The sequence below is a fragment of the Sminthopsis crassicaudata genome, chromosome 6, assembly GCF_048593235.1.
Source record: "Sminthopsis crassicaudata isolate SCR6 chromosome 6, ASM4859323v1, whole genome shotgun sequence".
In the NCBI taxonomy this organism is placed as follows: Eukaryota; Metazoa; Chordata; class Mammalia; order Dasyuromorphia; family Dasyuridae; genus Sminthopsis; species Sminthopsis crassicaudata.
In genome coordinates, this window is record NC_133622.1 from 132,682,227 (window position 1) to 132,705,604 (window position 23,378).

Below are 23,378 nucleotides of genomic sequence, written 5' to 3' on the forward strand. Positions count from 1 at the left end.
AAATGACTACTGAATGAAAAAAAACAATTAGCTATCAAATACTTATTAAACATTTTTTATGATCCTCTCATCTAATACACTGGATGTGAGCAGTACAGATACAAAGAGTGAAATAGTCTTCAGAGGAAAAGAGCAAATTTTCTAATCAAAAAGACTGATACATTAATAGAAAAGTATATACAGAATAAATTTAAAGTTGATTCATCTAGCATAACTATAAGGTAAATATATATTTCACACGTGTTTATAGTTGGAAAATGTAAAATATAAGGGCACAGACGTTTTGGGGGAATCAAAGAAAGTTTCATAAAGAAAATGATGTCTAAGCTAAATCTTAAAGGAAGAGAGTAACTCTAGGAGGCAAAGAGTAGAGATTGCACTCCAGTCATGATGGCTAGTCAATAAAATGTCAAGGGAGACAGATGGGAACTAGAAGTGACATGAATTCTAGTTTGGCTGAATTGAAAAGACCAACACTTGGGAAATAATCTTTAATGAGGATAGAAAGATAGGTTGCAGTCAAATTGAATATGGATTTAAAAGCTACGATAGAAGATTATATTTTAACTAAGAGGTCATTGAGTAGGAGAGGCATGTGATCACATTTTCACTGAAGAAAATTCACTTTGTTGAATGCATAGGATGGACTTCAGTGGTGAGAGAATTAAGTTGGGGTGACCAAATATGCCTATTGTAATAATCTACACCAGAGCTGTTCTGAGTTTAAACTAAGTTAGTTACTATGAGTTCAAAGAAGGGGTTAGATACAAGAATGTGAAGGCAGAGACAGCAATAACTGGCAACTGACTGGATATGTGGAGTCAAGTAGAGTGAGAATAAAGACAAGATGATAAACCAGAAATACAGGAAGGCTATTAATATCTTTGACAGGGAAGCTTGAAAGGGAGTATATAGAAGGAAAGATGATATGTTTAGTATTTGACATATTGAGTTTAAGTTATATCTATAAAGTCTTTATAATATTCAATAAACAATTGGTAGTGAGAGAATATGTCAGGGTAAAGAACTGGATTATAATTCTGAAAATCTTCTACATAGAAACAATAATTAAACTTATGGGATCTGATGAAGTTCCCTAGTAAAGCGAGTATAAAGGATGAAGAGAAGATGACCCAAAACAGAATCTTAAGTAAAACTAAAATCCATTCAGAAAGAGAATATGATATGGATGATGAGCTAGCAAAAATATAGAGAAGATGAAATCAGGTAGGTAAGAAGTCATAGAGGAAAGAATAATGTCATGAAAACTCAGAGAAGGGAAAATCTTAAGGAGAAAATGGTAAACCGTATATATGTAGCAAACATATCAAGACAAATTAGGACTTAAGAGATTGATAACTAAGGAAAGAATAGTTTCAGTTGAATGTTAAGGTCCAAAGCCAAATCATACTGTTGAAGAACTACTGAGAAAGAAGGAGGAGCAAGAATAGACAATTTTTTCAAAAAGTTTGGCTGAGAATAGGTGAAGGAATATAGAACAAGATTTTTAGAAGATGACAGAGTCTAGGAAAGTTCATACTTTTGAAAATTAGAGAAATTGGAATACTTGAAATGGTTAGATAAGGAGAGATTAAAGATTTGAGAATGCTGATGTTTAAGGATGTCTGCTGTAGAGGATAAGAGGGTATGTGATTACTTTCTGTGCCAGTAACACATTTTCTGTATATGTGAATACTTACATGTTATACAACATATATGTGTGTGTGTGTGTGTGTGTGTGTATAAATTTTAAGAAAATTGAATGGACATGGATTGTAGGAAATTATAGGGTTTTTTGCTTTTAAAATACATTTTGTTATCTTTTGCTCTGCATTATATAAATTTCTTCCTCTATCCCTTCTCTTCTCTCATTCCAGAAAAATTAAATCATTCTATATATATATAATTTTAAAAAAATACATCAAATACAGCAATACATTAAAAGAAGATCATGAAACTATATAGACAGTATTCATACCTATATACTATCCAACTCTGAAAAGATGTGGTTTCTAATAACTCTTCTTTAGGAGCATATTTGTTCTTTATTATTTTTTCAATAATAATTTTGTATTTTTTGATGACTTTTCTTTCCATTTACATTTTCCAGTCATTTTGTATTTTGTTTTCTTGGTTCAACTTATTTCATGTATTTTTATGCTTTTTTTTTTTTTTTACTTACCACATTCATACTTTCTTACAAATAATATTCTGTTGCATTCATGTAAGGAGGATTATGGATAGAGGTAAAGGGGAATTTCTTTGGTACCCAAATTCAGGTCTCCCTAATTCTTATTATAGTAATCTGCTTTTCACCTTTTAATAAGTTATAACTTGATAAATAATCCAAATAATAAATGTCATACTATAAAAAATAACAGTAGTTTTTACAACTATTTGTTCACAACTATATGTGGATAAGAAGTCATAACAGGATGATGTAATCTTAATTTGCTGTCCTTTAATAATTCGGTATATTGTTCTTTTGAATTTTATTTTTCCCTTTTGTATTATTTCAGAAAAGACTTTTCATGTTTCTCTTAATTCTTCAATTTGTCCTTAATTGAAGTATAGTGAATATTAAATTACATCTACACACAAGTTGTGTAGTTATTCCCCAATTGTAGGGCATATATATCTAAGCTTTTGCTATAATTAACAGTTTCACAGATGCATGTTTTCTTTCTGTCATTAATCTTAAATTAAAAGCTCAGTTTTGATACCTCTTAATCAAAGGAATAATTATCATTAATATTATTTCATTATTTTAAAACTGTATCTTGTAAAATTCCATATTGTTTTTTAGAATGAATTGGACTAATGCTTTCCCATCAGTTAAAGCATAAATATGCATTGAATGTCTCCATTCTTAACCATATTTGTTGATTTGATGGGTGTGAGGCCCCAGGTTTATAGGTTTATTAACTTTGAGTTGGAGTGGATATGAGAGGTCATATAGTATAATCCATTTATTTTATAGGTAAAGAATCTGAGGACCAGAAAGCTTAAGTGACACGTTTCAGGTTACACAGATAGGATAGAACAGTTAGAATGTTCCCACAGTTCCAATCTAAATTTACAATTCTTTCATCTATATAATATATTATGCCTCAGGTTTTTAATTTATACACACACACATACATATCATTATCAGTGATTTGGAGAAGTTTTGTAGTTGGTTGCAATAAAATATTTCTCATTTACTTGGAGCTATTTTCATCCTAAATATTTATTTTAAAAATACTCAGAAATTTAAAATGTTATACTTCTTTTTTTTTGCTGAGGCAATTGGGGTTAAGTGACTTGTCCAGGGTCACACTGCTAGGAAATATTAAGTGTCTGAGGCCAGATTTAAACTCAGGTCCACCTATTTCAGGGCTGGTGCTCAATCCACTACACCACCTAGCTGCCCCTAAATATTTTACTTTTAATAGAGAATGTAAATGCAGATCTTTTCCAAACATATATTCATATATATATATATACACACACATATATATGCACACACACGCACACACACACACACACACACACACACACACACACACACACACATATATACTTCTAATTATACTAATTTTAATCTTTCAGAATATTTTTACTTTATTGCAGTCAAGATGATCTATGTTGTTGGTGGCTTATTGAATCAAACACTGGACTGGGATTCTGGAAAACTTGAGTTCAAATCCTATCTTAGACTAACTATATGACCCAGCTTCAGTTTCTCCTATATAAAATTAGTCTAAGGATAATACCTTCTTCATGGGGTTATTGTCAGGATCAAATTAGATAAAATGTGTAAAGTGCTTTGCAAACGTTAAATTTTGAGGATATTCTTTTTTATTTTTTTAAATTTAATTTTTATTTAATTTTATAATTATAACTTTTTTTTTGACAGTACATATGCATGGGTAATTTTTTACAACATTATCCCTTGCACTTACTTATATTCAGATTTTTTCACTTCCTCCCCCAACCCCCTCCCCCAGATGGCAGGCAGTCTTATACATGTTAAATATATTATAGTATATTCTATATACAATATATGTGTGTAGAACCGAATGTCTTGTTGCACAGGAAGAATTGGATTCAGAAGGTAAAAATAACAGTTTACACTCATTTCCCATTGTTCCTTTTCTGGATGTAGCTGATTCTGTCCATCATTAATCAATTGGAAGCAAACATTAAATTTTTATAGAAATGTGATTATACATTTGTCTCCATCTATATTTGTGAACCTTTTAATCTTGTTACAATTTTTGGATATTTTATCCACTTGTAAGTTATTATGATGAGAGGCAGATTTGCTTAGTGGATACTATCCTTAAAATCAGAATCACCTTAAAGTTCAAGTTCTAAATCTGACCCATATTAATTGTGTAATCTTGGTAAGTGTCTCAACTTCTCAATGCTTCCAGAAAAAATCCTTCTAATTTCCTATTTCTATGAAAGGCACTTCCAGCACTTGAGTTTGCAATTACACATCATCCTTGACTCTTTACAGAACCCTCTGAATCTAGTTATTTGCTAGTTCTTATCTGTTATTTTACCTCAACATCTCTTTGCATATATCTATCTATTCATCCTGCCATTCATCAATTCTATAATCTTTATAAACTTGGCTCTCACAATCTCTTACTTGTTTCAAAAGGTTCCTACTTTTCTTCTGTATCTATTCTTTCTCTTCCCTGATCCATCATCCTAAACCTGCCAAATTGATCTTGCTAAAGTATAGATCAACTACTTCTCTCTTCTGTTCAAGAGGCATCTGTAGCCTTCCATTAACTTAAAAATGAAATATAAACTCCCATATTTGGTTTACAAATTTCTTTGCAATCTGCTGCCAGCCTATATTCCCAAACTGAATTTACATTCTTTTCTTTACTCTACCCTCCAGCCAATAGCTAAACTGACCTCTGTGTTCACATCAGTGGGCTGCCATTCTATTTCCCTTTGTACAAAATGCCCTTTAAATTTGGGTATTTTCCCCTCTGCCTCTAGGAAAATCTAACTCCCTTCAAGGCTCAGAACAAGTGTCACTTCCTTTGAAATTCCTTTTCTGTTGAACCCTCATGTTAGTGCCCCACTTCCATCATTTTGTGTGTGAGAAGGTGACTAATCATTTGTCAATTCTTTACTAAAAGATATATTCCAGGATAATCACAAAACTCCTCTCTGGGATTCAGTATAAGTCTAATAAATATGTTCAGGAAATTGTGAGAAATTAGTAACCAGTTCAAAAGTAGTACATTCTCCCTCTGTCCCTCTGTCCCTTCCTCCCTCCATCCCTTCTTCCCTCCCTCTCTTCATCTCTCTCTCTCTCTCTCTCTCTCTCTCTCTCTCTCTCTCTCTCTCTCTCTCTCTCTCTCTCTCTCTCTCTCTCTCTCTCCCCTCATTCCTTTCCTCCATCTCTCTCTCTCTGTCTTACACACACACACTCAGAGTTATCTTATATGTTTATTTTCCTTGACTCCTTTATCTTGATTTCCTCAAACTCAGAGGCTTCAAAAACTCTTTGTTAAAAGCTATGTGACTTGTTAAAATAATCAGGTGGCACCAAAAATACAGACATATTTTAAAAAATGCTTTAGGTAGTAGGCTACAATAATATCATAGCTAGGGTTGTTTTTTTTTCTCTTACCTGTAAGTTATTTCCTAGTTAGTCTGAGCAGAAAACAAGGGAAAAGAAATAAAATTTAAACCCTGATAAGAATTTATCCAGTGTAGTGCCCTGGATAAATGAGGAGTGAAAGAAGATTCATGCTAGATTTGATTTCAGTTGCTCTCACCAACCACAGCAGCCAGTTTTGCCACATATTCTCGCCTATATTCTTAGAGTCAGTCAACTTCTGCTTCTTCCAGTTTCTTCAAGCTCACTTTCAGTTCACTCACAACCTCATATTCATCCTTAGTAATTTTGTATCCATTTTATTCTGCTTGTTCTCTCTATGACAATGTATATCTTATCTTGCTTCCTGCAATATAAGAAAAGAATAGTATTACAGAGTGGCTGATCCTTCTTCTTATATTCTAGTTATGGGTAGACATGCCTTCAAGGTCAAAGGACTGAAACTAATGAATCTGAGAAATGTGGTAAAACACTCCCACACATTCCAACTCCCCAAATGATGCTCTGGCTTTTCTGGGCATTAACCATATTCATATGAATATGGCCTTTCATCTCAAAAGATTGCAAGATGCTTGAGGCTAGTTTATCTTACTTCTGTTATATTCCTAACATATAGAACAATATGTTGCATAAAAATCCTTGCTGATTAAGTCACATTTCAAGACACCAAATTCAGTCTATAGAATGAATTAGTAATAAAGTTCATTTAGCAGTCAATAAATAAAAAGTGTTTCTACAGGAATGGTAGAGAGAGATTGGAATGGGATTGTCAGTGTCCAATTGCCTGAAATAATTATTAGTCTGTTCCCCTAAGCACCTGTCAGATTGGCAAACTAAAAGAATGAGCCAGTTTCCCAAGATAAGTAATTGGTTGCTATTAGAAATGTCCTGAGAAAAGTTTTTACAAGTAAAAAAGGCTGCATACAGAAGATTCTGTTTAATTTGAATAGATACAAGTGATGAATTCAGTCCATGTTAGATTAAAAAAAAAGTTAGAACAGTGGATTTTATTCTTTTTCTGAAATAAGAGCTGTTCATAATATTGATGGCTTATGATTTCTGTGGCCAAAATAGTTTTTCCTATCTAAATATAATCATCAAGGGTACATCTGAAGAAGAAAAAAAAAGCAATGATCTAGGAAGTCTCCTAATGAACCAAAATTATTTAATGAAAAGGCAGCAAAAGGAGAGAAGGAGTTGTTTTCTCTAATGAAAAGGTAGTAAAAGGAGAGAAGGAGCTGTTTTCACAACTGGAAAGTTGGCAAATTTAAGTTTATATTAAAAGTTTATATTGATTATCTTGTTTCTTTTCCTTTTCTCTGCAGTAAAGACAATTCACACATATAAGCATCTCTCCAAAGAGGAAAGAAAGTTAAAAAAAAAGACAAAAATTAAGTCAATTTTCTTCAGTTAGCAGTGAGAAGTACTCATCAGAATTATGAAAAAGTAGATGGAAACTAAAAGTTGGAGTGAGATTTCAGATTTTTCATATAAAATTGTCTTTTTTTTTTCTGGAAAAACAATTGGAGTGATAGAGAGCTGGCCTTACGCTGAGGAAGACCTCAGTTAAAGTGTCACTTCTGATTTGCTGATTGTTATGAAACCTCTCAATGCCTTTTATAATTTTTTAAAAATTTTGTTTTACATTTACAATTTTATTTTCCCAATTCACATGTCAAAACATTATCTAACATTCATTTTACAGATTCTTAGTTCTTTCCCCCATACTCCTTTCTTGAAGGCAATTAATAAAATATTTTAATATATAATCATGTAAAACATTTTCATAATACTCATGTTGTGAAAGAAAGCAGGAAAAAAAACTCAAACTAATAAAAAAAAATGCTTCAATCTGTATTCAGAAACCATCAGTTCTTTCTCTGGAAATGATATCAGTTTTCAACACAAGTCCTTCAGAGTTGTCTTAGATCATTATATTGCTGAGAATGGCGGTCATTCACAGCTGATCATTTTACAGTATTGCTGTTTCTTTGTACACAGTAAATTTCACTTTGTATCAGCTCATGGAAGTTTTTCTGGGGTTTTCTGAAAGGATCCTTACTCATCATTTCTTATAGCACAATGGTAATATAATAGTAACAATATTCACATGCCACAATTTATTCAACTATGTCCCAGTTGTTAATTATCTCCTCAATTTCCAATCCTTTGCCACCAGAAAAAAGCTGCTCTAAAGATTTTTGTACATATAGATCCTTTTTGTTGTCTTTTTTGGGAATATAGACCTAATAGTAGTTTTTCTAGGTCAAAGTGTATGCATGATTTTATAGTTCTTTGTGTATAGTTCAAAAATGCCATATAATGTGGTTGAATCAGTTCACAGCTCCACCAAGAGCATTAATGCCTAATTTGTTCCACATCCCCTCCCACACTTGTCATTTTCCTTTGCTGTCCCATTAACCAATCTAATAAGAGGCAGTACTTCAGAATTCTTTTAATTTGCAATTCTGCAATTGATAGTGAGTCAGAGCTTTTTATTTTTTAATATGGCTATAGAAAACTCTTATTACTGCATCTGAAAACTATATACTTTGATCATTATACATTGGGAAATTTTCTTATTTTTATAAATATGACCCAGTTCTCTATATGTTTGAAAAATGAGGACTTTATAGGAGAAACTTGCTTCAATTTTTTTCATATTTACTATTGCTAATTGTATTTCCCTTCATCATATTTTCCTCTGTGTTTCTATTCTCTCTCTCCTTTCCCCTGTCCCTCAAAAATATTTTTCTTTTGAATATCACCTTTCCCAATATACCCTCAATATCTCCTTCTCTTATCCTTCTCTTACTATTTTCCTATAGAATAAGTTAGATTTCCATACTCAATTGAATGTTCATGTTATTCCTATGTTGAGCCAATTGAGCAATAAAGTTCACTTAGTACTCCTTACCTTCCCACTCTTCCTCTCCACAGTAAAAGATTTCTCTTGCCTCTTTTATGTGAGATAATTTATCCTATTATGCCCCTCCTGTTCTCTTTCTATGGATGCATTCTTCTTTCTCACCCCTTAGTTTTATTTTAGGTATCATTCCTTCCTGTTCAACTAATATCTGTGCCCTCTATATATGTTTCTGCCTGCCCCTAAAAAGGAGAAAATTTTTATGAGTTACAAATATCATCTTTCCATGTAGGAATATAAGTAGTTTAACCTTATTGAATTCCTCATGATTTCCCATTGTACTTAAAAACAAAATCATCTATTTTTTTCCCCTCAGAGTACTTGAAAGTTCTCTATTTCATGGAATATTCAGTTTTCCACTAAAGTATTGTATTGCTTTGTTAGGTAGGTTATTCTTGGTTGTAATTCTTTGCAAGCCCTCTGACTCTTTAATGATAAGTCTTGTGTTATTTTGACTGTGGTTCCATTATATTTGAATTTTTTTCTGATTGTTTGCCACATTTCTCCTTAATCTGGGAACTCTAGAATTTGTCTATAATATTTATGGAAGTTATCATTTTGGGATCTCTTCTAGGAGTCAATTAGTGGGTTCTTTCAATTAATATTAAATCTCTGGTTCTAGAAATTTTCCCTGGCAATTTTGAAAGATGATACCAACCCAGGGAAACCCTTGGAACCCAGGGAAAAAGTAAATACAGAGAAAAACTTGGCAAATAGTGGTTAGTTTCAAAGTTCACTTTTTAATTCTTTATCATCACATCTAATTTTGTATCCAACAATATTCCAGTGAACAAATACATGCACATATATCCACTGTAATGTCTGGGCTAGTTTTCTGGAGGGTCCTAGGACAGTCCTTGGTATTTAGGTGGAGAAGTGAAGGAGGCAGGAGAACTACCACATGGCTGGTCAAAGATGGAGTCTGGAATTTTTAGTTTGGAGCCTGAAGTCTTCTCTGTGTCTGTGGCTGAGAGAGTCTTCTGTGTCTGAGACTCCCCTAAATATCTCAGTATTATTACATCACTGCAGCACATTGAGCATGTTAGAAGAGCCATTATATCACCATATGGAGAACTATTATCTCACATTGAGTAGGTGCTTCACTATAAGTACTGTGCAGTCCTTGATTCAAGTACACCTTTTCAGATTTCTAGCCCTCTACAATATACTCTACTATACTACATTCAGATCAATTAACAGATTCCCTAAAAACAATGAAAACTATTGAATATGTCTTAATGATGGGGTTCTATCACTAATATTCAAAGCAGGAAAAAGTATTGAACAAATTAATAAATTTTTAATCTATTTATATGCCCCAAGTTAATCATTTGGTAGCTTAAATAAGCTTTTTGTTATGATAAGCAGACTGAGCTGTATTGTTTTTTTTTTTGTTTGTTTGTTTGTTTATTTTTTTTCCTTTAATGTTCCTTAGTCTTTCAGCTGTGAGCTACTTAAATCCTTTCTTTCTTTTTTTTTTTTTTTTTTCCTGAGGCTGGGGTTAAGTGACTTGCCCAGGGTCACACAGCTGGGACGTGTTAAGTATCTGAGGCCAGATTTGAACTCCGGCCCTCCTGAATTCAGGTCTGGTGCTCTATCCACTGCGCCACCTAGCTGCCCCTAGCTACTTAAATCCTGACTTTTTGCATATCAGTCTTTAGGATGGCTAATGTCCAAACAGTAGGGAATATAAAAGGACCTTGGCCAGGTGGTCTGTGAATTTATATGAATTCAGCTTTGCTCTTCTACTCTGATTTTTTTTTTCCAATATCAATTACTAAGATTGTATTTTTTCCCTTGTGACCAATTCTCTACCTCTTACTGTTGGTCCAGTTAATTTTTTCCAGTATTATTAGAGATTGAGTCTGACCTCCTAGTCTAGACACATAGCCCTAGCATCTCCCCAGAACAATTTTGAACTTTAAGAGGAGAAAGTATATGAACTATGACTTTCCTATAGCACATAAGCATAACAATTGTGGACTTTTTCTCCCACTCTGGACTCTGTACTGTTGGGAAAAGCAGTAAATATTGTGATCACACTGAGAAAGGCATATGTTCATAGTACATTAATATATGATCAATTTTTAATTAAATACACTAATAGATTGGCTTAGTGACACAGATAGTCTAAAATAGTTGATAATTCAAATAAAAAAATTGTGTTTTTTGGAATGGTAAATCCTTTTTTTTTTTCCATTTTGGCAATAGGCTTCTCTTGATAACTATGCTATTTTTAGTTCATTTACCATGATGTCCTCCATCTTTTCTTTTAACAAAGAAAAATATGAGAGGAAATGTGGTGAAGTAGATATGACTGGCTTCAGAGTCAGTAATATGTGGACCACAACATAGTGTTTTCACTCTTTTTGTTGTTGTTTGCTTGCATCTCTCTCTCTCTCTCTCTCTCTCTCTCTCTCTCTCTCTCTCTCTTTTTGGATCTGATTTTTTTTGTGCAGCATGATATTTGTAGAAATATATATAGAGAGGAATTGAACATGTTTATCATATATTGGATCATTTTCTAACTGGGGGAGAAGAGGAAGAAAGGGAAAGAATTAGCATACATGGTTTTGTAGAAGTGAATGTCAAAAATTATCCATGTACATATTTTTAAAATAAAATGCATAATTAAAATTGAGAGAGAAGGAGAGAGAGAGAGAAAGAGAGAGACAGAGAGACAGACAGACAGACAGATAGACAGACAAGCAGACGGAGGGAGGGAGGAAGAGAGGGAGAGGGAGAGGAAGAGAGAAATTGGGTCTGAGTCCAGATTGGAAAATACATTGGTATGAATCCTTTCCTCAAAGAATACTAGCTGTATGCCACTGACTAAATCACTTAGCTTTTCTTCAATTATAATTAGGAGTATGCAATGGATTTAGAGCTGCAAGTAATCTTGGGAGTTTAATCACCTTCAGCTTTTTTTTTTCTTTAAATATTTTTTTCCCAACAATATGTCAAAAGAAAAAAATTTTCCATTTATTTTTGCAAGAATTTGAATTTCAAATTTTTTCCCCTCCTTCTTCTTCCTTCACCTCTTCTGAAAATGTTAGGCAATATGATGTAGGTTATACATATTACTAATAAATCGTGATTGGGAAAGAAGAAACAGATTAAAAGGGAAAAAAATGAAATAATAAAATAAGGAAAAAGGTAAGCTTCAATCTACTTTTAGAATCAATCAGTTCTTTATCTGGATGTGAATGGCATTTTCCTTTGTGAAGCTATTGTAATTGTCTTGGATTATGATTCTAAGAAGAGCTGAGTTATTTACTGTTGAACACACAGTGTTGTTGATACTATGTACACTATTTTCCTAGTCCTGTTCACTTCACTTTGTATTAGTTCATACAAGTCTTTCCAGGTTTTGCTGAAATCTGTCTCCTCATCATTTCTTACTACACAATAGTATTCCATTACATTCATATACTGTAGCTTGTTCAGCCATTTCTCAAAAAATGGGCATCCCCTCAATTTCAATATTTTTGCCACCATGAAAAGGGCTGACATGAATATTTTTATACATGCAAGTCCTTTTCCCTTTTTTGGGGATGTCTTTGGGAAACAGACCTATTAGAGGTATTGTTGGATATTTATTTTTAGATTAGGAGTGACCTGAGCATGTTCCTCACATACCATACATCACTACTAATCCTGGTAACTTTGAACTGCCTATCAACACATCTAGAATATTCTCACTCCTCACTATTATCGGTTGGAATATCTGAGTTAAAAACAAACAAACACATAAACACAAAACATCAAAATAAAAAACAAAAACAAACTCAGGTGCCAGCTTTTTTCAAGGAAGCTTTTTCTGATCTGTTCAGCTCCTAGTATCATTCTCTTCTAAAGACTGTGATAAAGATTAAGAAGTCTTAGTTTTTTCTTATTATTTTAGTGCTTGGCATAATACCAGGTATATAGTGGGCTCTAAATAAATGCTTGCTGATTGATTAAGGAGGACACAGTAGAGAGGAGAAGGTTGATAATGTAGAGAAAAGGGGAGATTATGAATAGAGCAAAGTCTTGGAGGAAACAGGAAGGGATGGGTTCAAGGACATAGATTAGAAAAAGGAAAGCCACCTAGTCAAAGACTGGAGAGAATGAGCAGAGAAGAAACCTGAGAAGAAAGATAGGAATAGAAAATTAGGAGAATAGAATTGAAGGATTTCATATAAAGTATTTTCATCTAAGTAAATTAAGAGTCAAGTCTGGCCCAAAGTGAAAATGGAGCAGGTAAAGTTGGGACTTGAGGAGGAGAAAAGGTTGAAATAGCCACTGTGGTGTTTCCAGGTATCAAAGATGCAAAATGTTCTGGACCATCATCTCCAATATTTCTGTACTAAAAATCAATTGAATTGAGAGCCAAAATGATTTTACTATTTTCCCTTTATCTTTTCCCATACATGCTTTCTGATTCATCCAATAAGACTGATTTACCTGGTCACAGTACTATTAATTAAAAAATGCACTATGCTCTAAGTTCTGACTTTGTTTCATTCTTGATATTCCCAGATTCTGAGAAGCTTTAATGATATCTGAGAAATTTAGGTCTAGAAACTAAACTTTGAAATGATTTGTATGCCAAAGAACTGAACCTGTAATTAATATACACTACCACTAGGTGACAATGGTGAATGCTTTGTTATAAATAAGTTTAAATATCACTAACAGAACATTTAAAACACTTTATCCATGGGGAATGCTTTTAAAATCATAAAACCTAGGTACAACTCAATACGTTTTTTATTAATCTTTAGCAATGAACAATTTAAAAATGCATTCTTATTCAATGACTTTGACTAGGATTTTATTGTTCAACAAACCTGCTTTTCTTAGAGTCAAAAGCCAAACTACAGGCCATCTCAGCATCAAAAGACCTTGTGCTAATTTCCTCCATTCACCAGTGGCCTTCCTTCTTTTCCTGATAATAATAATTTCTATTTACTTGTCAGAGAGAAATTTTAATTTCCTTTTCCACCATCTTGATTTTCCTCTTTCCTTGTATGGGGTAGAACTTCATTTGTCTATGTTACTGTGTGTATAAAACAGCATGAATATATTTTTATTTTTCAAAATTCTGAAGGAAATAGTTTTTCATATTTTACAACATACTTTTTATTTGTTTCTTTACCAACAATTCTAACTCTCAGATCTAGTTCACACACACACACACACACACACACACACACACACACACACACACATCCCTTTTAAAGGAATACAACCTTTTCTGTAGTTGAACAGATCAGAAAAGGCTTCATATAAAAAAGACTTTTCCCAGTGGAGATGCCCCAACTATGAGTTCTCTAATTGAGGGGAATGCCCAATGCTTGGACACATTAAACCAGATACCCTATCTTTTCATTTAGGAAACCAAAGTTTGAATACTCAGATTTAACAAACCAATGGAAGTTATTAATGACAACAGCCTTGAAGCAGGATCTTTAGAAGCAATTTCTGAGGGTCCAGACTCAAAATGTATTCAACTTATTGTTGGATACAAGGGCCCTATTATAAACAATCTAAGTTTACATTTTTTGAATACAAATATTTTTCTGATGATGTGTGGCACTATGAAACATTACAATTCCTGAAGAGTTAAAGATAAAGTGATAGATCTGGGCAATTTCCAGTCACCTGATCTATCTCTTGCCACTGAGCCAAAATGACTCCGGAAGAGAAAGTGAAACAGGCCTCCCTCACTTCAATCCAATTCACTTGCATGCCATGGCATCCCCTCCTTGAAGTCATTGTCCTTTTCAAGGAAAAAAAAAAAAAAAAACCTTCTGTGAGAAGCAATAGGAGCCCCCCCCCCACTGGGGACTCAACTGAAACTGGCCAGTTGGGCAACATAGTTCATTGTTTTTCCTCTTCTCTTCAACTCTTTTCTCTTCTCTTTCTTCTTCTTTCCCTTCCCTTTTCACTATTATAACTTCATCTTTAGGTGCTGTAAATATAAGGAATATAAATCTTGATTGCTAAAGCCTTCCAAGATAGCTTGGAGGTTTATAGGCTAGGACCATGCCTTAAATCCAAATCATTTTTGGTGCTTGTTGATTGAACAACTATTGGTCCCAGGCCAAAACTCACTTAGTCATTGTTTGACCCTTGATTAGCTCAGAGTGAATTTTCTTCTGTTTTGGCCAGAATTCTAAGGGTCTTCTCCTCCCTTGATTTTTTTTTTTCTGACTAGGGAAAAGAGGTCATTCTCTCCCTTATTTCTTACTTATCCTTACTCAATCACTGGCCTTTACCTTGTCATACCCTGAGATCTGAGAAATATCTTAATGAGACCAATGTTTCTTACTGTATCCAGGGCCATCTGTAGTTATCCTGTTCTATATTGGCTCTGGATAAAGTGAGACTGGTGACCTTGCATAAGCCTGTCATACTTTAATTTAATATACTTGTATGTCATAGCATTATTTTCTGGATGCCATGGTCCTCTTCAAAATAGTACAAGCAGCAACAACAAAGATAAGGTTCACTCAAACATCAATTTTGATCTCCTTGATGTTACCAGGCTATGATTCATTATATGACAGGACTTACACAAAAGATGTAGTATGAATGATGTTATCAAATAAAGGTGTAAGTGAAAAAATAAGTAAAGTTGCTCATATTGCAATAGTAAAGGATGACTGGAAAAACCACATGCTTCGCTGGTATTCTCATATCAAGGAAACTTAAAGAAGACCCATGCATCTTGGGTACTCATTGGGTAGAGACATATATTTTTTTAATTTGCCAATGACTACTTCCTAAACCCTCTCAATATTATAGGCAATATAACATTATATAAAGAATTAAAAACTTCAGTGCCAACAAATAAAATTTCCATTTTTATCTAGATTATAATTTATTTTCATAGGAAGATACATTCTATTTTACAGTAAAAATAGTATATGCTTTTTGTACATATAAGCTCCAAAGCTATTCCCTCAAATTTCCATTCACACCATCCCCTAAGGGCTATCAAAATGTGTATACTCTGATCCAGCAGTGTTTTTACTGGGCTTATATACCAAAGATATCTTAAAGGAAGGCAAGGAATCCAGATGTGCAAAAATGTTTGTGGAAGTCCTTTTTTGTAGTGTCAAGAAATGGGAAAATGAGTCGATACCCATCAGTTGGAGAATGAATAAATTATGCTATATGAATATTATGGAATATTATTGTTATATAAGAAACTATCAGCAGGATAATTTCAGAGAGGCCTGGAGGGATTTATATGAACTAATGCTAAGTGAAATGAACAGAGCAATATTATATAATGACCAATTCTGATGGACGTTGCTTTTTTCAACTATGAGATGATCAAGGTCAGATCCAATGACATATCAAGATAATTATATAAATATGTATGCATATATTGGATTTAACATGTATTTTTACCATGTGTAACATATATTGAATTACTTTCAAATAAGGGGAGGGGAGGGGGAAGAGAGGGGAATTGGAACACAAGATTTTGCAAGGGTTAATGTTGAAAAATTATCCATATATATGTTTTGAAAATTAAAAAGGTTTAATAAAAAAATTTCCATCCACACTGTCAGGTCTTATTTCCAGAGATCAGATTGCCAAATATCCCCTCATAGTTTTAGGAATAGCCCTGAAAAATTAGGCATATCTATTTTTAATGTTATTTTAGTTCATGAGCTCCTAATGGCTCCTATAAATCATTGATATATGGATATCAGCTAATTAGTTAGATTTTTGTAAAGGTCACTTACTAAGGTATTGTAGCAGATCAGTTGTTACAAACTAACCATTCCAAAGTCTTTTCCACAAATATGTATAAAGTCAAAAGGAGAGTAGTCTTGAGCTTAGAACACATGTGGTAAAGATATGGCTCACAAATCTGAGAAGTCCTTTTGCTCAATTATCAACATGTTTTACTTAGGTATGCTGAATTCAGTTTTTTGGTTGGAATTTTTGTGGAATCTTGAACCTGCCTTTCCTAATTTATCTTAGGATTGCAATACAGACCTTACAGAATGTGATTCCTCCAGGAATTTTGATGCAATGCTAATTTGGAAAAATTGTAATTCCTTGGTCTTCTAAAGTCCATAGTTCTTTTCTAGACAAGGGCAGAGGAAGCTGAGACCTATGGCATAGACCTCTCCACTCCAATGATTCCTTTTCAAAGGCTTTAGCTAAAAAATCTTTAATTTACCATGAACAAAACAAACTTCAAAACAAAAACTGGTTAGCTGTTTTAGAAAGGACTTGTTGCTTGTGGCCAATTCCATAAACCAATTCAAATTGACTTAACAAACCCTGTTCACACTTAGATCACACTTTCAACTGATTGATTCAAAGGTAACTGGAATTAGTGTCTTCTTATAACTTTAAAGGAATGGAATAATTGTCTACACTGATCCTACCTCCTCTCTTAAATATTCATTGAAATACCAACTTTCATGAAAACAGTCTATGTCTCATTGGGACACAGAGTTTCTACTGGGCTTTCATCCTTCCGTAGGGAATACACTTGGAAGTTTTACTAAGCTGCAAAGATTTTGAGTATGAGCAGATGGATGGCTATGAACCTATCATATGAATAACTAAAAATCCACCCAAGAATGGAAAGAAACTGTGTTGACAGAGTGTGTAAATGAGATTTGGCCTTGCCACCATTCGGGAGCACTGGGTTTATTCAATTCCAATTTTCCTTTCATAGAAACAACTGTGTGTGTGGTGCAGGTGGGATTGTCAACTCCCACAGAAATGAAATGCCTTATCATTCAACTGCAACCACTTTGGCTGAGCAAAGAGTGAGATATCGATGGGCTCTGCACAAGAGAGCAAGGGAATGGCATCCAAAACCCTGAATGAAAACGTTGTGATGTAGAAAAAAGGTAAGGATAATAATAATGTATTGTGCTGACTGAAAACATCTTTTCTTTGACCATCTTGTGGTCTGTCCTCAGTTGCATAAAATAAGAGAAGTACCATTCTGCTAGAAAAAGAAAAACAAAATGGGCTGGGAAAGAGTCATGACAGAGTCTTGAGGGACAACCATGATTAGTGGCCAAGACTTAGATGTCAATCAGGAAATATTAATCATATCTCTTTACATACTTGAGACTTAGGAATTAGAAACTATTATCTTCATTTTATAGATGAGAAAACTTATGGTCTTACCACTAGTGTCTAAATCTGGATTTGAACTTAGGTCTTGCTCTATGTCCAATGCTCCATCCATTTGACCCCTAGTTACTTTATTAGAAATCAGGAACAAAGTCATATAGAAAGTTTTGGATGAACCGAACTGAATTGTAAAGGAACCAAAGGATTCTTAGGGAGAAATATGAGAAAATAAGGATGTAGAATGAGGACAAAGGCACTAAGATGTGTGAGGAAAAATAGGGAGAACAGTTTGGCTGGACTGTAGTATGGAAAGTAATGTGTAACACGGTTGTAAAGATAGATTGGGGTCAGGTGGTGAAGAGCTTTACATATCAACAGGAGAGTTTATGTTAGCTGCTAGAGGTAATGGAAAGCCATTGCAGTTTATTGAATAGTGGAATAACATAGTCAGACCTTTGTTTTTGGAAGACCACTTTGTCATTTGTGAAGAGAGGATGGATCAGACAGTCATGAGGCAGGAAACCTAATTAAGAGATTAGTTATTGCTCTAGTCTATGCAAATAATACTATAAGTCTGAAATAAGATGTTGGCTGTGTGAGTAGAAAGGGAGGGGATGTATTTGAGAGATTCAATGAAGCTAGGAATGACAAGATTTGACAAATACAGGATATATGTGGTGAAAGGAATGAAGGATGATATCAGGTTGTGGCCCTGAATCTTGGCTAATAGGGAAATTGGGAAGAGGGGTGGGTTTGTGGGAAAATAATTCTATTTTAGATATATTGAGTTTGAGATGAGAGTCAGTTTATAAATCTTTATTAAGTGCCTCTGCCATGCCAGGCACTATGCTAAACATGGAGGATACACAAGAAGGTTAAAGACAATTCTTGTCCTCAAGGGTTCACAATCTAAAGAAGGAGACAAATATGTAAAAACAAGCTACGTATAGAAGAAATAGGAAATGAATACGAGAGGGAAGGCTCTGGAATTGAGAGGGATTAAAAAAAGTTTCCTGTAAATGAAATTTTAGTTGGTACTTGGAGGAAGCCAGGGAAGTCAGTAGGCAGAGATGAAGAGAGAGAGTGTTCTAAGTATCGCCAAGAAAATGCTCAGAGCCAAGAGATGGAATAGCTTGTTTGTGAAGCATCAAAGAGATCAATGCCAGTGGGTCAAAAGTATGTGGGGGTGTCTAACCTGTGAGAAAATTAGAAAGGTTGGTTTGAAGGGTGGGAAAGCTGGTTTTAAAATATTTTGAATGACAGAGGGTTTTGTATTTTTTCCAGTAAGTATTAAAGAGTCACTGAAATTGCTTGAATGGGAAGGTGAATGGAAGGAGACATGTACTTTAAGAAAAGTACTTTGGTAGCTGGATCAATGCTAATTGGCTACAGGAAGAAACTTGAGAAAAATAGACCCACTAGCAGATTATCACTACAGTCTAACCTACACAATGGTGATAGTAATATCAAAGGAGAGAAAAAATTGAGAGATATTGAGAATTGAAATTGACAGGCCTTAGCAATAGATTGGATATGAAGGGTGAGAAATACATAATATGGAGGAAGATACCCGTGTTACAAATCTGAGGAAATGGGAGCTCTTCACAGAAATTGCTCTTAACAAAAATAGGGGAGTTAGGGCAGGGGTCTGGTTTAGAGGTAAGAGAATGAGTTCACTTTTGGATATGTTGAATTTGAGTTGTCTTCTGAACATCCATTTTGAGATGTCTGAAAGGCCATTAGAGATTCAAGATTGGTAGTCAGCAGAGATTTATGGAAAATAATATAAAGATTTGAGGAACATCAGCATAGTGATGATAATTAAATCCATGGGAGCTGATAGTCAGGTGAAGTAGTATAGAAAAACAAGAGAAGAGGAGTCTGAGGGACACCTTTGGTTAGAGGTCATGACCTGGATTAGAATCTACCAAAGAAAACTGAGAAAGAATGGTCTGAGAGGTAAGAGAAAACAAAACCAGGAAAGAAGGAGGTCCTAAAAAAGGACCTAAAAAAAGGAAAAAAAAAAGAAGAGGAGAAGAGGGTGATCAATAGTGTGAAAGGCTTTAGAGAGGTTAAAAAGGAGTGTTAATAAAAATTGGATTTGGAGATAGAATGGAATGGGATTGCTAGAAGCAGGTGGGTCTTAGTAAGAAGCAGAGCCACTTCTTCATATAAGGAAAAAGTGAAGAAGAAAGAGGAGTGATACAAAAAAGGAAAATGGGAGAGGAAGGAACTCATGGTGAATGGTCTCAATTGTTCTGAGACAAGCTCTTCAGTTGAGAGATTGTCAGGAAGGGAAACTATTATATTTTGAGGAAGGAAAAAACGGTTTGGAAGAACTGCTGTGAAGAGTAGCATAGTGAACTGATGTGTAGCAGAATAACCTAGTGGCAGTGAGGATCCAGTTAAGGTTATATAACAAATTAAAATTGACACAGAACTGTGTGATTTTTCTCCCCTGGCATTTGGTAACATACTCAAGAACGAAGATGGCAGATAGAAGATGGGAGTCATCCAAAAGTGAGAGAAGGTGTAATTGATATTATAATAATATTTGAGCTGATCACCAAGATGTAGAGTTGGGGGAAAGAAAAGTTAGTGCAGGGGAGATAGCCTAGGATAAAATGAAAGGGTTAAGGGATTGGATATGGTATGGTGTGGATAAAGGGTTGGGTTTGGTAAGGGAAAGCAAAGCAAGGGTAGAAAGCCAATAAATTATAGTCAGATAAAGATATCTCAGGGCTTTGGAACATGAAGGTGATGCATTTGTGGATAATGAAAAGCGCAAGAGTCTTTGTGTGTAGCTGAGATGGGGTGGAGGAGTAAGTCATGGGAAGTGAGTAGGCTGACAAACTGAGTGATTAGGGTAGTTATTTGAGGAAGAGTCAATGTATATTAGATGTCTCCAGGATGGCTAATTCAAGCTCTTCCTGCCTGTAATATAGACAAGATGTAGAGATAAGGACTAGAGCAGGTCTTAAGTTTTTTCTATTCACAATCCCTTTTCACCCAAGAAATTTTTACACAACTCCAGGTACATAAGAATATAAAATAGGTATGCAAATTATACATTTGTGGACAATAAATCACAAACAAATCTATTTAAAAACAATTCTTTAGTATATATATATATATATATATGTATATATATATATATATATATAATTTTACCATTTATTAAAGACAAAATAAAATTTGCATACTAATGAGATGATGCACTTTACTTTTTTTTTTAAACACAAAGAATTAAATCTTGATGAAATATTTGACTGTTGCCAAATTTATCATGACCCCAACATTCAATTATATGATCCACAGTTTAAGAAACTTTGGGTTAGATGTCAATATAAATAAATTGATTCAAAATTGGTTAAATGACTTCTACTAAGACTAGTCATAAATGGTTCAACTTCACTTAAAGGAAGGGCTTCAGTAGACTGCTTCAGGGTATCTAGTTGGTCTAGTTTTATTTATCATCTCTTCAACCTGATCACCCTTTTTCTGACTCTTTCCTGACTATCCAGTCTATTCTATATTCACACCAATCTCTCATCATGAAGATGTTTCTGACTCATCAGTCTTCCCCATTGCCAAATTCCTAAGACCACTATTTCTTGACTGGTCCAGGTCTTAATATGCTCACCTATCTCTTGGCTCCACCCTTGACTTTGCCTCTCCATACAATAGTACCTCTTTACATGTTATTTTCCCTTATTCATCTGTAACATTCTGGAGAGTTGGGAGAGGTTTTTTTTTTAATTTAAGTTAAATTTGTATTCCCAGAAACTGTCACATGGTAAATGCTTAATAAACACATTATCTCTCAATGATTTAGTTAAAGGTATAGATGGCATGCTCATCAAATTTGTGGATGACATAAAGTTTGAAAGGGTCACTTTGAGGAGATAATGGGTGAAATACCAAGAAGGAACATAAGCACTCAAGAATCACAACTCAGTCAGTTGATTATTCACAGACATGCACGCATATAGTTCCTTGGTCCTTCAGTTCCACAATCACAGCAATGTCAGAGAAATACAGTAGTATATGTACCTTGATTGAGGAAAGTACAGAACTCAAGGTCTCTGCCTTTATGTCTAGTTATATGGTTATTGGTGCTGAATGGATACACATGGACCAAGTGGAATGGGGGCCTTAGGAAGAATCAATCAGCAGATGGCCTGTACCATGATCCCTATGGCTTTATCTTCCATAATGTAATTAGGAAAATTTGCTAATCTAAATACCTGGATTAGCTTGTTTGCTGAACTGATTTTGAGCAGAGAAGCCTTGCATTCATTACTAAAATGAAGATGACAAAATCAGTTACTGAGTACATTGGAACTTCCCAGGATGTATAATGGTCAATTAATAGTGGCATGATATCATTTTTGTTAGCTAGACCCTAGCTAGCAAAAGGCCAATATTCCTAGCAGCTAATGTTGGGTTGCAGTATTTAGATTCAAAAAGAATCAATTTTTAAAAATGATAAATCAAAAAAAATTAGGAACAACTCCCCAGTACTCCAATACCCCAATGTATAATATTAAGATTAAGCTTAACAGGAAAAAATATTAAGTCTTACATTTGAATAAAAATGTCAGCTTCACAAGTATAAGATGATGAAGGCATGGCTAGACAGCAGGAAATCTGAAAAAAAATTGTGGAAATTTAGTTGACTGAAAACATTAGCTTAATATATACCAATAGTGAAATATGTCAGCCAAAAATCTAACTTTAATTTGGGCTGCATTATGAGATGCATATTTTTCTTAAATCAGATATTCACTTTGCATATCTGTTTTTCTTTTCTAAAGTCCTTATTTCTGATGGGCAATGTGATGAAAACACCCCTTGTGTGCCTAAAGTCTTCCACTGACTGACTCAAATGTCCTAATCTTTAGTAATGGATCCTAAATTCTTTGTGTAAGTATAATTTATGTCCTAAATCATTAGAAACAGAGACTAATCATCTATTCTGACAAGTCTTAGAAGTTTCTATTTCATATTTTTGATTCTTCCCAAGGAAGACAATGGACCTCTCTATTGTGATTATCAGATTAAAAAAAAAAATTGGTAGTCCTCAGCAAGCAAAAAAACTACTTCTCTCTTCTCCTCTTGAATCTTAGTAAAAATATATCTTGCCTGATGGTATCCCTGGAGCCATAGTATAATTTTTTTGAGGCAAGCAGTTTATTTCTCTTCAAAATATATATCTCTCTCTTCTCTGGCAATAGCCACACATGTTTCTTAGTCTAAAATGCTCAGTAGTCCTTCTCCATGGACTCTGGGTAACAATCAAGGATCTCAACATCCTGAAATAATTTGCTTAATGTGATGAGACAACATTGGTGCAAATAGCATGTAAGAGCAGAAAGAGAATTAGACTGGGAATAATTTAGAGATATGGGTTCCATTCCCAGCTCTTGATAGTGCCTTGCAGTGTAGTCTTGCATGAGTTAATCACTTTGGGTCCATGTCTTCATCAAGGATAGTCAAGGATAGAGGAGAAGAAGAGAAAATATCTCTCTGATCAACTTCGTGAGATTTTTTCACATGCATCATAACAAGAGATATAGGATATAACTTGTATAGAAATATTTTGGAGAATTGCAAGTGCTATATATATAAATTTACAGCAGTATAATGCCCTAGAGTAAGATAATAAACCACCTCAGGAGGCTTGGTTGAATTCTGATGATTGTGTATAAAATTCTC

The 23,378-nt window shown here is 34.1% G+C and overlaps 1 long non-coding RNA gene across 1 annotated transcript in view; it reads left to right on the top strand.

Annotated features, from left to right (window-relative positions):
- The window catches only part of LOC141547618 (uncharacterized), a 31,263-nt gene extending 8,686 nt beyond the window's left edge, over positions 1–22,577 (top strand). The window contains exons 2-3 of the long non-coding RNA XR_012483562.1: positions 17,251–17,428; positions 22,478–22,577. This is a non-coding gene — a long non-coding RNA (uncharacterized LOC141547618). The remainder of the gene's footprint in view (positions 1–17,250; positions 17,429–22,477) is intronic.
- The last annotated feature ends 801 nt before the right edge of the window (positions 22,578–23,378 follow it).